The sequence below is a fragment of the Chiloscyllium punctatum genome, chromosome 20, assembly GCF_047496795.1.
Source record: "Chiloscyllium punctatum isolate Juve2018m chromosome 20, sChiPun1.3, whole genome shotgun sequence".
Taxonomy (NCBI): Eukaryota; Metazoa; Chordata; class Chondrichthyes; order Orectolobiformes; family Hemiscylliidae; genus Chiloscyllium; species Chiloscyllium punctatum.
Genome location: NC_092758.1, coordinates 15,864,902 through 15,882,485, shown reverse-complemented (window position 1 = coordinate 15,882,485; position 17,584 = coordinate 15,864,902). Strand labels below are relative to the sequence as shown.

General features: G+C 39.0%; 1 protein-coding gene across 1 annotated transcript in view; it reads left to right on the top strand.

Moving 5' to 3' along the window:
• The window catches only part of larp1 (La ribonucleoprotein 1, translational regulator), a 135,196-nt gene that overhangs the window by 35,703 nt on the left and 81,909 nt on the right, over nucleotides 1-17,584 (top strand).

Below are 17,584 nucleotides of genomic sequence, written 5' to 3'. Positions count from 1 at the left end.
CTGTTCTTGAAATGATACAATTCTGATAGGGCTGGACAGACTGAATACAGGGACGATGTTTCCCCTGAGTGAGGGGGGCTCAGTGTGACGCAGTTTAGGATATGGAGAAAGCTATTTCAGATTTGGTTGAGGAATTTCTTCACTCAGAGGATTATCTACCTGTGAAGCTTTCTACCACTGAGTATGTTTAAAAATGAAATAGATTTCTAGAAACTAAAATCAAAAAGTCATATGGGAGAGAGGAGGGGGTATGTTATTGAGATTAAGGATCAGATATTATTGAATAGGGTTGATGTGTTGAATGGCCTACATCTTCCATTTTCTAAGTTTTTGTTTAATTAGTTATGTTAACTTGTCTGTCCTTGTCTAACTTGGTGCCCATCCAAATTGAATGTTTGCTTTGCAAAGTATGTGCAGATTGGTAAAGAGAAATTGGACAAAAGACATTAGCCAATACTGATGTGATCATAAGATTCAGTAAATGTTATGGTTGTATAAAGTCTGTGATAGAAATCATGAGCAAAATGAGGAAGAGCACCAGTTTAAATTTAGAAAATATGGTACTTGTGGAATTAGCATGGATGGACTGAATCTCTTTCCAAAAATAAGACAGTGACATGATCTGCATGATTGCTTAGGACAGCCCAGTGTTGCTTAATTTCAATTTTTTAAAAATGTGGCTTCGTTTCCAAGTTAATCAACTATAATCCTTAAGCAAGATACTGATACTGTAAATCTGAAATAAAAGCTGGAAATAATTAGGCAGTCAAGCAGCGCTTTGAGAGAGTTATACTGCACATGAACAGCTTTGGTCTAACTCATCCATGCTGACCAAATATCTGAAACTGATCTAGTTCCATTTACCAGCATTTGGCCCATATCGCTCTAAACCCTATGTACTCATCAGATGCCTTTTTAAATGTTAAGTAACAAAGTTAACCTTTCAAGATTATGAACATCATGAAATATTAAATATATAATCTTTTAAAGATTAGGTATCTATCTTGCTGTGACAACTGTTGTCCAACTAAACTGAAGCAGGATTCTGCATTTGCAGTATGTAGCCACTGGACAGGTTGGAAAGTGTCACTAAGAACTACTTGTCAAAGCTGTTTTTTAATGTTGCATGGTTCAAGGAAAGGACTTTGCTAAAGCTGGAAAATAGCTGGTGTGATAGCAAGTGGATTGCTAGATTTCCATATACATTCAGTGAATACATATGCAGTGCAAACACTTCAAGCAGATCTGGACCAATTTCTGAGGATGACTGCTGTATCTATACCTACAAAGCAGGTGTTCTTTTCAGTTTGCCTGAAAATTGTATGGACTCGAGAGTTTGGAGGGGTGATGTGGGTGGAAGTTGAGTTCTGTCAGGAACGAGACAAGATGATTCTCTTTAGTTTTGCATATGTTTGGATGTAGTTTTAGAAATCTCCTATAATTACTCCACCTGGTGCTCAGGTGCAGTGTAAAATTAGATGTGTTTTGAGCAATCGATAGAGTTTTGTTGTTGAGCATATTTGAAGTATTTGTGGTTGTTTTCCATTCCAACGGCCTATCAGTAGACATCGGAGGTTTATACTTTCTATGCACAAATCGCAACCTCAAAGGAGCAACTGATCTGTAGTTCTGTTTTCTTTAGTGTTCAATATTTCACAGGGATTGTTTATCAAATACCACCTCAAGCAACTAATTGTTAAGAGAATGCTTTATTTTTAGTAGTTGCTGGGCTTCTCGTCTCATTTCCAAAGGCAAATGTATTTTGCAGTCCATCTGGCAATCTAATCAGAATCTTTGAGGGATATTTAACACCTTCATATTCTTCAGTCCTTTCTTTGTGAAAGATTACAGGAATACCAGTGAGGGGATGGTGTTTCCATCTTGAAACCTTTAGACAGTAACTTGTTTAAGTGGTGGGATTGTGTATTATTCTCACTAAGTGCTGTGATCCCAGGATAGGAGAATTGCAACCTGTTGCACGGGTATGTCTCTATGAAATCTGCATGGCAATCCTTAGAGAGTGAATGTCAATATATGTGTCGAGAGCTCTGTCCATTAAAAATGATATGGAGGTGCTGGTGTTCGATTGAGGTGGACAAAGTTAAAAATCATACAACACCGGGTTATTGTCCAACAGGTTGATGTGCAAGTACTAGTTTTTAGAGCACTGCTCCTTCATCAGGTAGGAATGAGGTTGAACCCTTTGACCTTATGACCTTTGCAAGTATTTTAGAATCCGTATCCTTATTTCAGCATCCTTTTTAATTTCTTATCTGACAAGTCACTTAAAAATTTAATTAACTCTGGCCTTTCAAGAAAATTCATTATGAAAAGAATGGTAGAAAAGAGGAATCACATCTTGAGAACATGGCATATATTGTTAAGACATCTGTGGAGGGCTTCCTGGGGAATGGAACCGAAGTGTTGATTTATTAAAATGTAAATCAGAATGGAATGTTTGGTGCACAGGATATGTGTAATTTGCAAAAAGGGAATATTGGATCGTTGAGTCACTTCTTTGTTCCCATGCACCCCCAAACAAGTTTTTCTCACCTGATGTCTGGGACAGTTGTCAACTTATTGACAACTACATTTAGCCAACAATTACTGCATTATATCATAGAATGACCAAGATTATAAAAGATGAACCTTCACCTTGACAGTGAAACCTTCACTCCATCCTGAAGATACAGCACTTCAATGTGACTGATCCCACTCGTGGTCACTTTTCAGCTTGATTTGATTTACTTGTGCTCCTTCCTTGCTCAGAAGCACTGAGGCCAATTGTAGAATGCCAGCTTGATGCCTGACTGAGTGTAATTAATAGCATCAAGATATACTGCACGTGGAGCCTGTACAATCAGCATAACACACATTGACACTCGTTTTATGACTATTATGAAGCTTTGTGTTTGGCTGTGGCACAGGGTTCTACATTGGTTACAATTACTTGACAGCAAATGTGAATTTCCCATGTCCAGGTGAAGATGCTTATCAATAACTTTTATACAAACATTTATGTTTTAAAAGGGGCATATCTCAAGGTTTTTTGAATCTGGTTCAAGGTCTAAGTAAAGCAGCTTTGTATCTGATAAGAGAACCTGCCATTGAAATTTCACATAAATCAACATTTCTTGCTGTTAAACAATACAAAAAACTGAAATGCTTATAATTCAGTTCTTTGACATGAAGCCTTACCTATGACTTTTTATAATGAGACATGAACTGCTAAAATACAAGGTGGGTAATCGCCTTGACCACTGCAAAAATAACCTTGCAACACCCTAGTGCAATCACGTGATGCTATCATGTTTGCTTATACTGCAGTGCTTGCTGTGTACACTGCTTATTATGTCATATCTCTCTTACCCTCCTGATGGTGCTGGTCTTGTTAACACAACCGGTAAGTGATTTACAAACAATTTACTGTATTACATGTTATGATAAAAACTTTCAACTTTACTGTGAAACACCTGCAGTGTTGCTGTTATGTATTTTTGATCAAGTATTTTATTCGTATGCTGCTTAAATTCCAAAATAAAACTGTCGGTTAAAGCTGGGTTGCTCCAATATTTTCTTGACAGGCAAAAGTAGGTCCAGTTGATGATCCCATCAGATTGCAGATAGGCATAGATAGATTTATCTTAGAAAGGAACTGAACTAAAATTTGCAAAGGATTTGAGTAATAATTTATGAATAATTGTTGCAATGATGTGAAATCTACTTACTTTGCATTTGAGATTTCATTCTAAGTATGCCTTACTCCATTTAAATATGGGCATGGTCATCTTTATATGTACATATTTGTGAAACCATACTCCAGTTTGTAAATCTTTGTTAGCTGTGTGCTTCACTTTAAACTCTGCTTTTTGAGACCTGTGTACATAGAACACAGTCTGGTTTACCTACTGAAGGGAGTAGTAGCTAACAGGCATGTGTGGGGAGCACAAGTTGGCTAACTGTGGAATGTAGGTGAGAAGGAAGCCTGTTTTTCCACCCCAAGCTGCACTCCACTAGCTTGATTGAAAGCCATGACCCTGAGCCTTCAACTTATCCTGCTGATGCAATAGTTGAAGAGTTCACACACATTTATGTATAAGTAACTTTGAGTTGTACTTGGAAATCTGCATGACTCTGGGCAGTATAAAATAATTTGTCTCACTGTAGTTTAGGAAAATGAGAGGTACTCTAGTTGGTTTTGCAGATTGCTGAAGGGGCCTGATGGAAGACATAGTGATTTTTTTTCCCTTTTGGCTGGTGTCTACAACGTGGAATAGTTGAGATGAATGTTATTGCATTTAAGGGAAGCTAGAGAAAGAAGAGGTCATACCTCTGAAGTTAGATGGAGCTTCAACATTGGCATGGACCTCTTGTATCGAATAACCAGTTTCTATGTTGCACAATCTTTTGTTCAGTTTAGCTTCCGGACCAATAAAGTATTCTTGGCAAAACTTGCTGCCTCCTCCAATCGTGACATGATACAACTGAGGCAAAGACTAATGAATGGCTGCTGTAGGTTTTACTGTGTTCCTTTTCAGTTCTTTTTATACCTTTCTAAAACTTGCATTTCAGCATGGGTAGTGTCAGGGTAAGTGGTTGATCATTTAGGATTGAAATGAGAATTTTCTCCAGTCAAAAGGTTGGAAATATTTGGGAATTATCACTAGTGATGATTGTGGGTATTCCATGCTTGAATATATTGAAGGATGATATTGTCAGATTTTTAATATCATTTGGAGTCAGGGAATGAGAAGCAAAGGAATTCAAATAAGGGCAGATGGTCAGCCATGATTCTGTTGAATGGAGTGGGCATTTGGAGCCATGTGGTAATTTCTCCTACTTTGTACAGGTATTTACTTACCACAAAGTTAGGAACCCTACTCCCTTATTGCAGCATTTAGAATCTGCGCTAATACATGAGAACAACCCCAGATGACTTGTCCAACCCTGTCTTAAATACACAACCTTATCTTTCTCCTTGGCAAAAGTGGAGAGGAATGGAAATAGGATATGGAAGTAATTTAAGATGGGGGTGGGGAGAGAACTGATGCTCCAAATAGATCCAGGAGGTGTAGACTTTAAAGGTGTGAGAATATCTCCAAAGGAACATAGGTGCAACCTTCATTTAAGCTCCATGTGCTGCCACCTCTTCATCTAAACTTTATAGCTGTCACCTTTTATTCCTTTCTCCCTTTTGTTTATCTAGTTTCCCTTTAATTACTTCAATGATGTAAATTGGAATTATGTTTTAAGTCACTCAGTATTTTAAAATTAGCTTGGTTTTCTACTTATATTTTTAATCACTATTTTATATTTCAGACCTCGTCTCATTAAATAGGGACATTTTCTTTGTTTACCCTGTAAAATATCTTGAACTTAAAAGACTTTAATCAGGTCATCCCTTGGTCTTCCTTGGAATGTTGTTCAAGAGGCAGTTTAAAAAGTTAAAAACAATTCAGCTTTCATTGAGTAAATAGGGACTCTGTTTTCTGTGGCAGAAGGGTCAGCAGCTAGAGGACATACAATTAACAATGACAAAGGAATCAGAGATCACATGAGGAAACGTTGTTTTGTGCAGTGCGTTGTGCTGTTCTGGACTGTGCTGCCTGAAAGGGTGGTGAAGGTAGATTTAACTTTACAAAGCAAATTGCATTAGAAGAGAAATTGCAAATTAGAAGAGAACAGCAGTGGGCGACAGGCTGTGGCCTTTGAGCTGGCTCCATCAAGGACAGAAACAAATGTATGAACTAGGAGCAGGAGTGGGTTTTCCAGCTCCTCAAGTCTGATCACTACTCAATCAGATTAGATCTGATCTGATTGTCATCTCAAATGTGTATTCTCAGATACTCCCAGTGATCTTTCACAGCCCTTGCTTATCAAGGGTCTCTGTACTTTGGCTTGACAATATTCAAGGACTTTGCTTCTACCACCTTTTCAGGAAGAGTTCTCAAGACTGGTATCCCTCAGTTTTAAATGGATGACTCCTGATTTTTAAACACTACCTTTAGTTCTACATGATCATAAAAGAAATATCCTTTGTATACCTATCCTGTTATGACCTCTCAGAACTTGTGTATTTCGATCAAGACTTTGACTCGTCTAAACACCAGCAGATACAAGCCTTGCTTGTCCAACTTTTCCTCATAAGACAGACCACTTCTTGTGAAGCTACTCTGAATACCCTCCAATTAACTTACATTTTTGTATATCGTGCACATTACTCCAGATAAGGTTTCATCAGTGCTCTACTTTTGAGTTTAGTTCCCCTGGTGATAAATGATGACTTTCTGCTAACTACTTGTGAATCATGCACAAGGGAACCCAGAACTTTCTGATTCTTAGAGCTCTGCAATGTCTTACTGTTTAGATAATATGCTTTTCTTTGTTTACCTGCCAAAATGAACAATTTCACATATCCTTTGTAATCCATTTTCCACGTTATTGCCTGCCTACCTACTTAACCAACTTGTATTTTTTGGAGCCTCCTTATGTTGTATTTGCAACTTATTTCCTACATACCTTTATCATTGAATTTAACAACTATGACTTTCCTCCCTTCATCTAGTATATTTATATGAATTTAAACAGTTAAGGTCCTAGCCTTGCCAACTTGGAAAAGGACTGAACTATGCCTGGCTAACAGGAAGCAGATATTAGGCAATGTTCTATCCAGGTCAAATGCTACTCCCTACACCATGAGCTTTTATTTTCAGTAATTTTTGATGTGGTATCTTATTAAATGCCTTCTAGAAACGTAAGTAAACTGCATTCCCCTTTATTCATGGCAACTGTTATTTCCTTAAAAAATGTTCAGTAGATTGGTCAAACATTAGTTCTCATTCAAAAACCATGTTGATCCTTTATCCAGGCATCCTGCCATAATTTTAATGGCATCTGACATTTTTCCTCTGCCAGGTATTCACTTAATTTCCTACTTTTTGTCTCCATCTCTTTTTGAATGAAGGAGTCACATTTGCTATCATCTAATGGGATAGAGATGAGAATGAGTTTCTTCATTCAGATGATGGTCAATTTGTCAAATACTTTATCCTGGAAGTCTATTGAAACTGGGTTGTTGAGATTATTTAAAGCTGGAATAAGCTTTTAATCGGTAAGGGAATCCAGGTTTATGGGAAATGGTCAAGAAAATGGTGATTAGGCTGATCAGATCAGCCATGATCCCATTGAATGGTGGAGCATACACGATGGGCTCAATGCCTGCCTTCTGCTCCTACTACCTATGGTCCATGAACCAAGAGAGTTTTGGAAAAGTAAAATGAATGCATAAACTATTTCACAAGCCACTTATTAAGACCCTAACAACAATGGTTCTTTTTGGATCAAAGGAGCTGAAGCCTGTTGATTGTTTTTTTTCCTCTTGGACATAGCTTTTCGGTTTTGATGATGCCTTCATATCTGTGCAGTACTGACAGGCTTTTTTTGAAATGTGGAACTGTTGATGTTTCTGCATATATGCTGTACGTAAAGTTTTTTTGTTGGCAACTTAGCTTTTTCAGCAATGCTCTAGACGTAGCTGCTTCATTAGTGACCTATCCTCTGTTGCCACTGCTTGCAAAGAGTGGAAGTGGATTCAATGGTGACTCATAAGTGGAAATTGGATGAATATTTGATTAATAAAAATGGCAAGATTGTGGGATCCAGAAGCTGCTATTATTGTTGAATCCTCCACCATAAATATTGTGTGGCATTGACCAGCTCAAGTAGCTATGCAAAATTGTCTACAGGGCAGGCCAGAGGTGGGTGACTCCAGATACCAGAAATTCTCCATGATCTACGAGGCATCATTTGGGACTGTGATAGAATATACTTTGCTTGTTTGGTTGAGTGGAACTGCAACTAAAGTTCAGACCATGTAGACGCCATCACATTCTCTGCACCAAAAATAATCTATTACACAGCATTTTTAATGCAGTAAAAAGACCTGGGAGTTGCAGTGGGAGAGGGACTTCTCTTGGATGCTGCCTGAACTGCTGTGCTCTTCCAGCACCACTAATCCAGAATCTGGTTTCCAGAATCTGCAGTCATTGTTTTTACCTCGTTGATTTTAACCCTACTGTGAATCTTCTTGCAAGGATGCCTGCCTTGAAGAAGTTTTCCTCCTCTCTCCAAGAATCTCAGGGAGTCCCTCTCCCACTGCAACTCCCAGGTCATTTCCTCTGCCCTGACTCTATGCTACTTTCTCCCCACCCCCACCTTCCTCTAGCTTATCTCTCCACGCTTCAGGCGCTCTGCCTTTATTCCTGATGAAGGGCTTTTGCCCGAAACGTCGATTTCGCTGCTCCTCGGATGCTGCATGAACTGCTGTGCTTTTCCAGCACCACTAATCTGGTATCCAGAATCTGGTTTCCAGCATCTGGAGTCATTGTTTTTACCTCCATGAGGGTTTCAGCAGTATATCGACTGAGGCAGAGTTGGAGTCAAGCAAGTATGGCAGCAGAAATAGCTTGCAGTAAAAGGGCAGATATGTGGTCAGAAGCTCATTTCATGTTGAAAGATGACACCAAGATTGCAACTGTCTGCAGTGCTTCACTTGCCAGGGAGAAGGATAGAGTTGATAATGGAATGTGTGAAGATAATGGTTTCCTTCTTTCCAATATTTATAGTTATGATTGAGGAAACTTTTGTCATTCTGCTACGGGCACATCTGTGTTCCTTTTCTAGGCCCCACACTCTTGGCTTAAGAGTATATCTCTCTTTTCTTAACTGGTTCAAAAACCTAAAGTTTCTTACCTGACATCTCTTGAGTTTTGTAATCACATGGGTTGTGCTGGTTTGAGACAGCTCACCATTGCCATCTGCAGGATGGAAAAAACAGTAGGTGCCCAGGCTTATGAGCAAAGTCCACATCCTGAGGATTTCGCAAAAAGATTTTTTGTGGACCAAAAGCACAGCTCCAGGGTCTGAATGGCTAATAAGTGGAAGTGCCATTAACCAAGTATTAAGAGTTTTAGATTTAGTTTGTTGATGCAGTTCCAAGTACCATGCCACTGCCTGAAATATGTTATGCTAGCTGTTTCTTGGAATATATTTCACTGGATATTTCCTAATATGTTATACTGCTGCTCCCTGTTAGTCATTACATCTTTGGTAAAAATATAGAACAAAGATATGTATTCCAGAGGTGAGAGTTACTGCTCTTTAAATCAAAGCAGCATTTGATCAAGTGAGAGATCAAACAACATAGTAATATTGAAATCAATGGAATTAGGAGAGAATCTCATACCTAGCACAAAAGATCACCCTCAAGAAACTTTGTGCTATCAAATGCAAAGAAATTCTCTTAATCTGCACCCCATCTGAAATGTTCATTCTCTCTATTGTTAGTATAACATGGCTGCATTGGGTTTCATCTCTAAGGTTAGATGTATGAATTTACCCAGACTGCTTCAAAAATACCTCCAAAACCCTCAAATTCCACCAACAAGTGCAGCAGTCCTGTTGAAGTGTCACCTCCAGATTTTCTTCCCAAATCGCAAAGCATCTTAATTTGGAAATATATTCTCGTCACCGAAATAAAAGTCTGAAATTTTCTCTGTCTGACACCAAATGGACTGCAGTAGGTGATTCATCGCTATCCTTTAATGAGATCTATGTGAAGAGCAATGAATGTTGATCTTGAGTGCCCATATCCCATGAGTAAATTTTTGAACATTTCTGTGATATGGTAAGCTGGAAGGTTTTTTTTTGTCTATTTATGTTGTTGTCAACCTTCATCTGTTACGAAATGAGACCAGAGGTATGAAGTTATACATGATTATGTTTCACTGTTGTACCTAATTTAAAACCAAAACTAAACGCAATAAGGTGTTAATCCATCTAATTGAGAAGTATTGGGTGGGACTGCAGGGTGAGCATGATAAGCACATTCCAGGATTCCTTTTGGTTTTTCAGTTCTCCAGCAGATTATGAAAGAGGGCACAATTAAACCTGTAACTATTGGAGTGGTTCATACACCAACATATTCCTGTGCAACCAAATGTTCAATGAAATGCCTCTATTCTTACTGGATATCATCGGTTACATAGTCAATACAACACAAGCAAGCCTGAGTACTGAAATTAAGTTAATAAAGCCCACTTAATGGTGAATTTAGTTTTGGATCAATGTAATAAATGTAACAGATTTTTCTTTGTGTATTGGAGTTGGGCTAGAGTATGAAAGAATTGAAACTTGGTGTATTGTTCGCTTCATTATGAAATCTTTTTGCCCTGGGATTGAAGTAACTGCATTTAACTTGTAATGCATGTAGTGTAGAATTGAAGAACTTAGCTGGGCTCAACTATGTTCTGAAAGCATGGCAAGTGTGTTCTGTGATTCCAGGTGGCACGTTTTTCATCAGTTGGGAAGGCAGTTTGCTTATGCAGATAGTTACAAAAATATTTGAAGTGAGAGAACAACTTGCAGCAAACTGGTCAAAGACTAAGTAGCCTTATGGGCCAAGGACCCGAATATATGTACAGCCTTGGGCTATGCTCCATACATTGTGAGGGCAGAGACTGATAAGAATGTGCTCTCAACCCTGTTAAACTGATAACATAAGCATACAGATTGAAACAGGAAACATTTGCTAACATAAGATTGTGACATTCAGAATCATCTGTAGATTTTGACCAAAAGATGTGTTTGTTTTCTGGAGTGTCACATGATATATTAACTGTTCTGATGCTGCATCATTTTGCTTACATCATAAAGCAACTGTCTCCTTGTTTACTTGTTTCAAACAGAAAGAATTCCTCTGGTGTATTTAACAGACTCTATTCTCTCGCCGAATGAAATAACGTGTGACGGAGCCAAAAGTTTCCATGTCACCAGTGGCCATTTTTAAACATGGTTGAATAAGTTGAGTGAGGTGTTATAGGAGTTCAGTTTGCCTGTGGCAGCAGTCCTATGTGACTAACCTACTTTAGAAAGGTAAACCCAGTCTTTTTTTAGCACAGGATATTGCTAGAGTCTTTTAATTTTCATTGGAGTGAGTTGCTGGTCTAAAACTTCACCAGTTTTGTTTGTACGTGTAGAGAATGAATCTAACGCAGCTAGATTAAATGATGTAACCATTAACAGCATGGTGATTTCAGCCTCTTTCAGAGCATATAGGACAATTTGCAACAGGAAGCATTTCTTGGCTGTAAACTTACTACTTCCTGGTTCAGATACCTGAGTGAAATTTAACATCGGGTTAACCAATAATGTGGATCATTGACAGATCAGAGTTTACCATAAGTTAGTGAGGTAATGCGAATAAATTAAAGTGCAGTTCAATATTAACAGCAAAAAGACAGTGTTTAGCCATTAAGCATGAGCTCTTAGTTTCCTATCACTTTCTACATCCCTCTTGTGTTTCTCAGTGTTTCCTCCTCAAAGGATTCTACACCAGCCCTCCCCGAAAGTGGTGAATCTCACCAGAATTCAGTCCCACAGGTTTACCTCCTGTCCTGACTTTTGCTGGGATTCCATTCCACAACCCATGATGCTAACATGACCTACCTTAACGTTGTGGGCCTTGACTGCAGTCACAGTATTTGTTATGTACAAGACAAAGTGGGGAATTCTGGCTAACCTTTTACATTATCTTTGTGACATGGACTCTGGTACCTTTCCGCTGGGTTGTTAGAATAGTGTCCTTAACTCATTTAATATAATTTTACTTTTACATCTTTTAAGATCAGTTTTCTTGTATTACATTTGCAGTTGACCACACCTCAGTCAGCCTGTCCTCCCAGCTGTGTCCTCCCAGGCTTGCATCCCTCTGCTCTAGACACTTCTTTCACCATTGAAACCATTTCCTTCTGGCTATGATCTAAATTAGATTACTACAGTGTGGAAACAGGCCCTTCGGCCCAACAAGTCCACACTGACCCTCTGAAGAGCAACCCACCCAGACCCATTCCCCTACATTTACCCCTTCACCTAACACTACGGGCAATTTAGCGTGGCCAATTCACCTAACTTGCACATCTTTGGACTGTGGGAGGAAACCGTAGTACCCAGAGGAAACCCACGCAGACACTGGGCGAATGTGCAAACTCCACACACAGTTGCCCGAGGCGGGAATTGAACCTGGGTCTCTGGCGCTGTGAGGCAACAATGCTAACCACTGTGCCACCGTGCTGCCCAAATTCATACTGAAGAACTCCACCTACTGACAGAAGTTTGATGTAAGAACTTGTCAGTCCCTGCACTGACCAGGTGAATTATTTAAAAATAGTACTGAATTGTATTGGTGGCATACGGTGCTGTCTTTCCTTTATATTAAGATATGTATTTTATTCTGAGTTGTTTGAGCTAGGAATGAACGGTTGCTCTCATTGAAACATATAGGATTTTTGAGGGCTTGACAGGGTAAAGGCTGAGAAGATGTTTCACTTTGTAGGGACAGTCTAGGACAAGAAGGTATAGTCTCTGAATAAGGAGTGTCTTTGGAACTCTTTACTACAAAGAAGTGTGGGGACAAAGTTCTTTTGTATATTTAAGGCTGAGATTCTTGATCAGTAGGGGAATCGGTGGTTATGGGGACGGGCAGGAAAGTGGATATAAGGAGTGTCAAATCAGCCATGATCCTCTTGAATGACAGAGCAGGTTCAAGAGGCCAAGTGGCCTATTCCTGTTTCAATTTCATATGGTCTTATTTGCATAGTACATTACTGCAATTTGTCTTTTGTTTCTGGCAGAAAATATCTGGAAGAATTTAACTATTATTGATTCCTATGGAAATCTATGATATGTTGTGTTTTTCAGACTACATCTTTAAGTGAGGGCTTACTGTATTACTCCATCGAAGCTCAATGGAAGCTAAAGGCGCAACACTTAATCTTCTGCTTAGACACTTTTATACACTTTAAGACTCACATTAAGTTTAACAATTTTGGAGCATGAGCACCCCTTTCCTTGTCTATTACCCACCCCTACTGCCTCCAATTATGTCGTAAAATCTGTTGCTTTTAGCACAGCCAATCCATTTTCAACTACTGATTGTCTCCATTATCACTTATCTAGCTTTTCTTTCCTGGCCTACTATCAAAAATCCCTTTGTTTGCCTACTGATGAAGGGGCTGAATTTCCATAATCCTGCTCCAGGTTTTATGTTCTTGTAAGGTAAAAGCAGGATAATCAGATCAGTCACAATCTTGTCGATTGGTTGTGCAGGCCGGATGGAATGAATGAATGACTTATGCTTCTACATCGACATCTTATGGTCTTTCCTCTGTCTGTGCTTCTCAATCTACCTACTTGCTCATCTTCCATCTCCCAACTCCCCCATGCCCCGTCAAAAGTTGAAAAAATACTTTTTTCCTAGCTGCTTGTAGTTCTGAAGGGTCACAAAGACTTGAAAGGTTAATTCTTTTCTCTCCACAGATGCTGCCAGACTTGTACTGTTTCTCTAGCAATTTGTCTTTTTGTTTCTTACTGTGTTCATTTTCTTTTTTCGAATGCCTATATTCGTAAAAGGGAAATCACTATTGGTTAAATATTGTAAATCGTGTAGAAATTTTAAAAATCAGTCAGAGTTATAGTATGACTTAGAAATTCATGCAGCAATTCTATGGTCGTCAAGCTACAGACAAATCAATAAGAACTGAATCTCAGTACGAAATGGGTGACCTTTGAGGTGAAAATAGAGGGGAGCAAACCCAGAATAAATCATTTGAGTAGGCAGGTAAGTAACGGCCAGAGGATGCACCTTCTTCTGCACCTGCAGTCTCACACTTGCTGTTTTGCATGAATGTAAGCCATTCTGCTCGTCCTGTCAGTGAGAATTTGCTCAGGTACAGTGGCCTGGTGGGTACACTCCAGGGTCTGCAATCCAAGATCAAATTCAAATTCCAGCAAGTTATGAAATTAAAATCAGTTCCTTGTGAGATGGACACAGTAAATGGCCACGAGTTATTTTTAAAAAAACTAGTGAGGTGTCTAATGCCAGTTGGGGAAGAGAACCTCGCTTGGCCTGAATTAGAGTCATATCCAGCCCCACACTGACACGATGTGAAGGGATAAATCAGTACAGTAAAATCTTTATCTGACATGCTTTGGGGGATTGAGTGCTACTAGTTCATCAAAACTGTCAGTTAATAGGGATTTACATTATTTCGGCCACAAGACAAGGTGCTGTTCTGTCTTTGAGGGGAATGGGAAAGCAACTGGACATTCGGGGGCTCCTGCAGAGCAGGACATCATAGTAAAATCCCTACACTGAAAACCAGGCTGACACCACAACTGACTCTATGACCTTCAGACTGGCTTCTAAATAAAATTGAGCTCTCAGTTTCACTGACGTTTTTTCTGAGCAGTACACAGTGTGACCTCATTTAAAGTCGTTTGCTTTTCTGAAAATTGCGACACTGTAATGTGGGTTCCTGTGAGACACTGTAAAATCTGAAAGGTTCTTGAGGACAATCTTTGCCAGGAAATTTAAAAGTTGTAATTCTGTGCCAGTCATGTGCAGTGCTATGTATTTCTAACTGTAATCGCTTAGAATGCACAACAGGGAACACTTCAGTAAAGAAGGCAGGCTTTTGCTTACAAATAAATCTTTGAAATAAATTTAAGTACAGGTACAGTTCAAGTACCTGTACGAGTACATTAGGAAATTAGAGTCCTCAACCATTGTATGTAAGAGTACATGAGGAAATTCTTTTTAAAAAGTCCACAGCTTAATCGATGGAGGCTTGGTGTGCTGAAGTACCTGTTCCTGTGAAAACATTTGCGATAAATTCTGTGTCTTACGATCTTATACTCCAAACCACCTGATGAAGGAACAGCACTCTGAAAGCTAGTGCTTCCAAATAAACCTATTAGACTATAATCTGGTGTGTGATTTTTAACTTTGTACACCCCAGTCCAACACCGGCATCTCCAAATCGTGATTTAAAATACAGTTTGCTTTAATACCTGAACAGAGGACTGTTATAAAACAAAACTATGGTGCTGGCTAACAGTTTACTGGATTGCTGGTATTGCCACATCTTGAAAATATGTAAATGTAATGATTCAACATAAAGAGAAATTTTTTTTAGAGAATTACTTTGCGTTCAGAACATGAGAGTGAATGCTGAGTTGAAAAAGTTACTTTCATCCTCAACTTAGAATGTTATTGAATAAATTTAGTAAATGCTGCTTCAGCTACAGCTTTAAAATGTGAAAATTTCAGAGAAAAAGCAAAAGTAATCATCCTGTCTCCAGCCTTGGATTTTTAAAAAATTTGTTCATGGGATGTGGGCGTCATTGACTAGGCAGCCACTGTTCAATCTGTATTTGTCCAGAAAGCAGTCAAGAGTGACTCTAATTGCTGAGGGTCTGGAGTCGCATGCAGGCCAGACTGAATGAGGGTTGGCAGGTAACTAAAGGTTGATTGTGAACCAGATGGGTGTTTTTAGACCAACTTTTTGTCTTACTGCCATGGTGGAATTTGAACACATCCCTGGACCAATTAGCCTGTGCTTCTGCATTACTAGTTAGTGACATTGCCACACCTCTTATCCTTACTGTCTTGGTTGACCTCTGGTCATAACCTTCTTAAATGTGAGGTTGTCCAAAATTCTTCTGTCCATATCCTTATTCTCAACAAATACTCACCCAGTGTCCCAATTCTTCAATGATTTGAATTGAGTCCTGTTACTATTAGAATTCTCATTCTTGTTCTCAAGTCATAGGAGTCAGAGGAACAGGAGTAGGTTAGTCAGTCTCTCCAGCCTGTTCCAGCATGAAGTGAGATCATAGCTGACCTATAGCTTATACTTGACCTTTTGATTTTTGGTCCATATACCTTAATCCCATTGCTTAACAAAAATTTATCTCTGATCTAACATTAACAACTGATCCAGCACACATGTCCTTGGTCCTGCTAACACTTGCAGGTTCTGTCAGCCCTCTAACCTTTTGAGTTCTCTATGCTTCTCCAATTCTGGCCTTTTTATGCATCCCAACTTTTAGCTACTTCATATTTAATGATCAAGTCTTCATCTGCCAGGGCCCTTAGCTCTGGAATTCCTTATCTAAGTCTCTCCACCATTTTATTCCCTCAGTTCTACTTTTACTGAACCTTTACTTATCTATCCTAATATCTCTTCATGTGACTCGCTGTTAAGTTTTACTCAGTTGCTGCTGTAAAGTACTTTGAGATTTTTTACTATCCTTTCATAGGATGTGGGCATCAGCATTAAGGCCAACATTTGTTGCCCGTTTGTAATTGCCCCCGAACTTGGTGACTGCTGGACCACTTTAGTGGGCAGAAAAGAGTCAGTCACACTAATGTTCATCTGTAGTCAGATGCACATCACCAGGCCAGGTGAGGAAAGCAAATTCCATTCTGTAAAGGATGTTAATCAGCCCTGTGGGTTTTTATGACAGTTGGTTTAATGGCCACCATTGCTGCGAATAGCTTTCAATTCCAGATTTTTAAAAAATCTTTTAATCAACCTGTTCAGAGATGTTACCACATACCTCTGGAGAAGGTAAGACTTGATTCTAGGTCTCCTAATCCAAAAGGAGGAACACTACCACCAAACTGCAAGAAACTCTCCATTCCAGACTTATTAATTGAGTTGTAAGTTCAATCAGCTGCCATGGTGGGATCTGAACCCACGTCCTAAGATCCCAAATCCAGGCATTCTAAGTTACCACTGCCACTGTCTCTTTCCATGTAAAAAGTTAAATTTGGTGCAAACGTCATGGCATCGACATTCACCTGCTTGAGTTTGCTATTCAGCTTTGCTTGTCGGAACATTGGTGATGACATATTGTAATATTGATTACAACCAACATTCCTGTAGCCAGTATGGTATCTGTAACATGTATAATACCTCATGAATCTTCACAATATCATTGTAATATGTTTAGCATCTCAATAGTCAGAATCTCGTTTCAGTCTCAAACATGTCCTAATTTTATGACTAACTTTGTACCTAAGCAATTTAGAACTCTGAATTCATCAGGATAAAATTTTAATACCTAAAGTGTATGAAAGAATAATAACCTCCCAAAATACGTATCTTGATGCAATAACTTTGAAAGAAGTTCCCAGCGCTATTGCAAATTATTTTTTGTGCGTACTCTTGACTCTGGCATTTTCTTTCGTAAGAGATTCACTTGGTTTGGATAAAACTTGAAAAGCAAGTCTTGAGCAGAATGGGAGAGATTAGATTGGGAAAGCATCGATAGAAAATCTAACCAAATAGATGTTATTTTTTCTATTCTCTTGTTGAAAGTTCTCATTGAATGGGGTGGAAGGTGATGTACAGGGGAGTTGGTGTTGGGAGGGCAAGTGAATGGACTGACCTCAACAACCAACTGATCCAGTTATTCAGACACCTCCAGATTCTTAAACCCTTTAGGATGTAGTTTTGTTGTAAATATGGTGTTTTACAGTTCTTTGTTTCTGATTGACCATCTGATGGCTGACTATCAGATGAGTTGGCTTTCAGTGAGTCCTGTTTTGAAGTGGACTTTTGGGCTCTTGTCATGCTGTTACCCAATTGGTTAAAGTTTCTTTCCTGCTGTAACACTGATTATTATATCATCACTGCACTTCTGACCAATGAGGAGCCACTTTTTCTGAGCTCAGAAGATA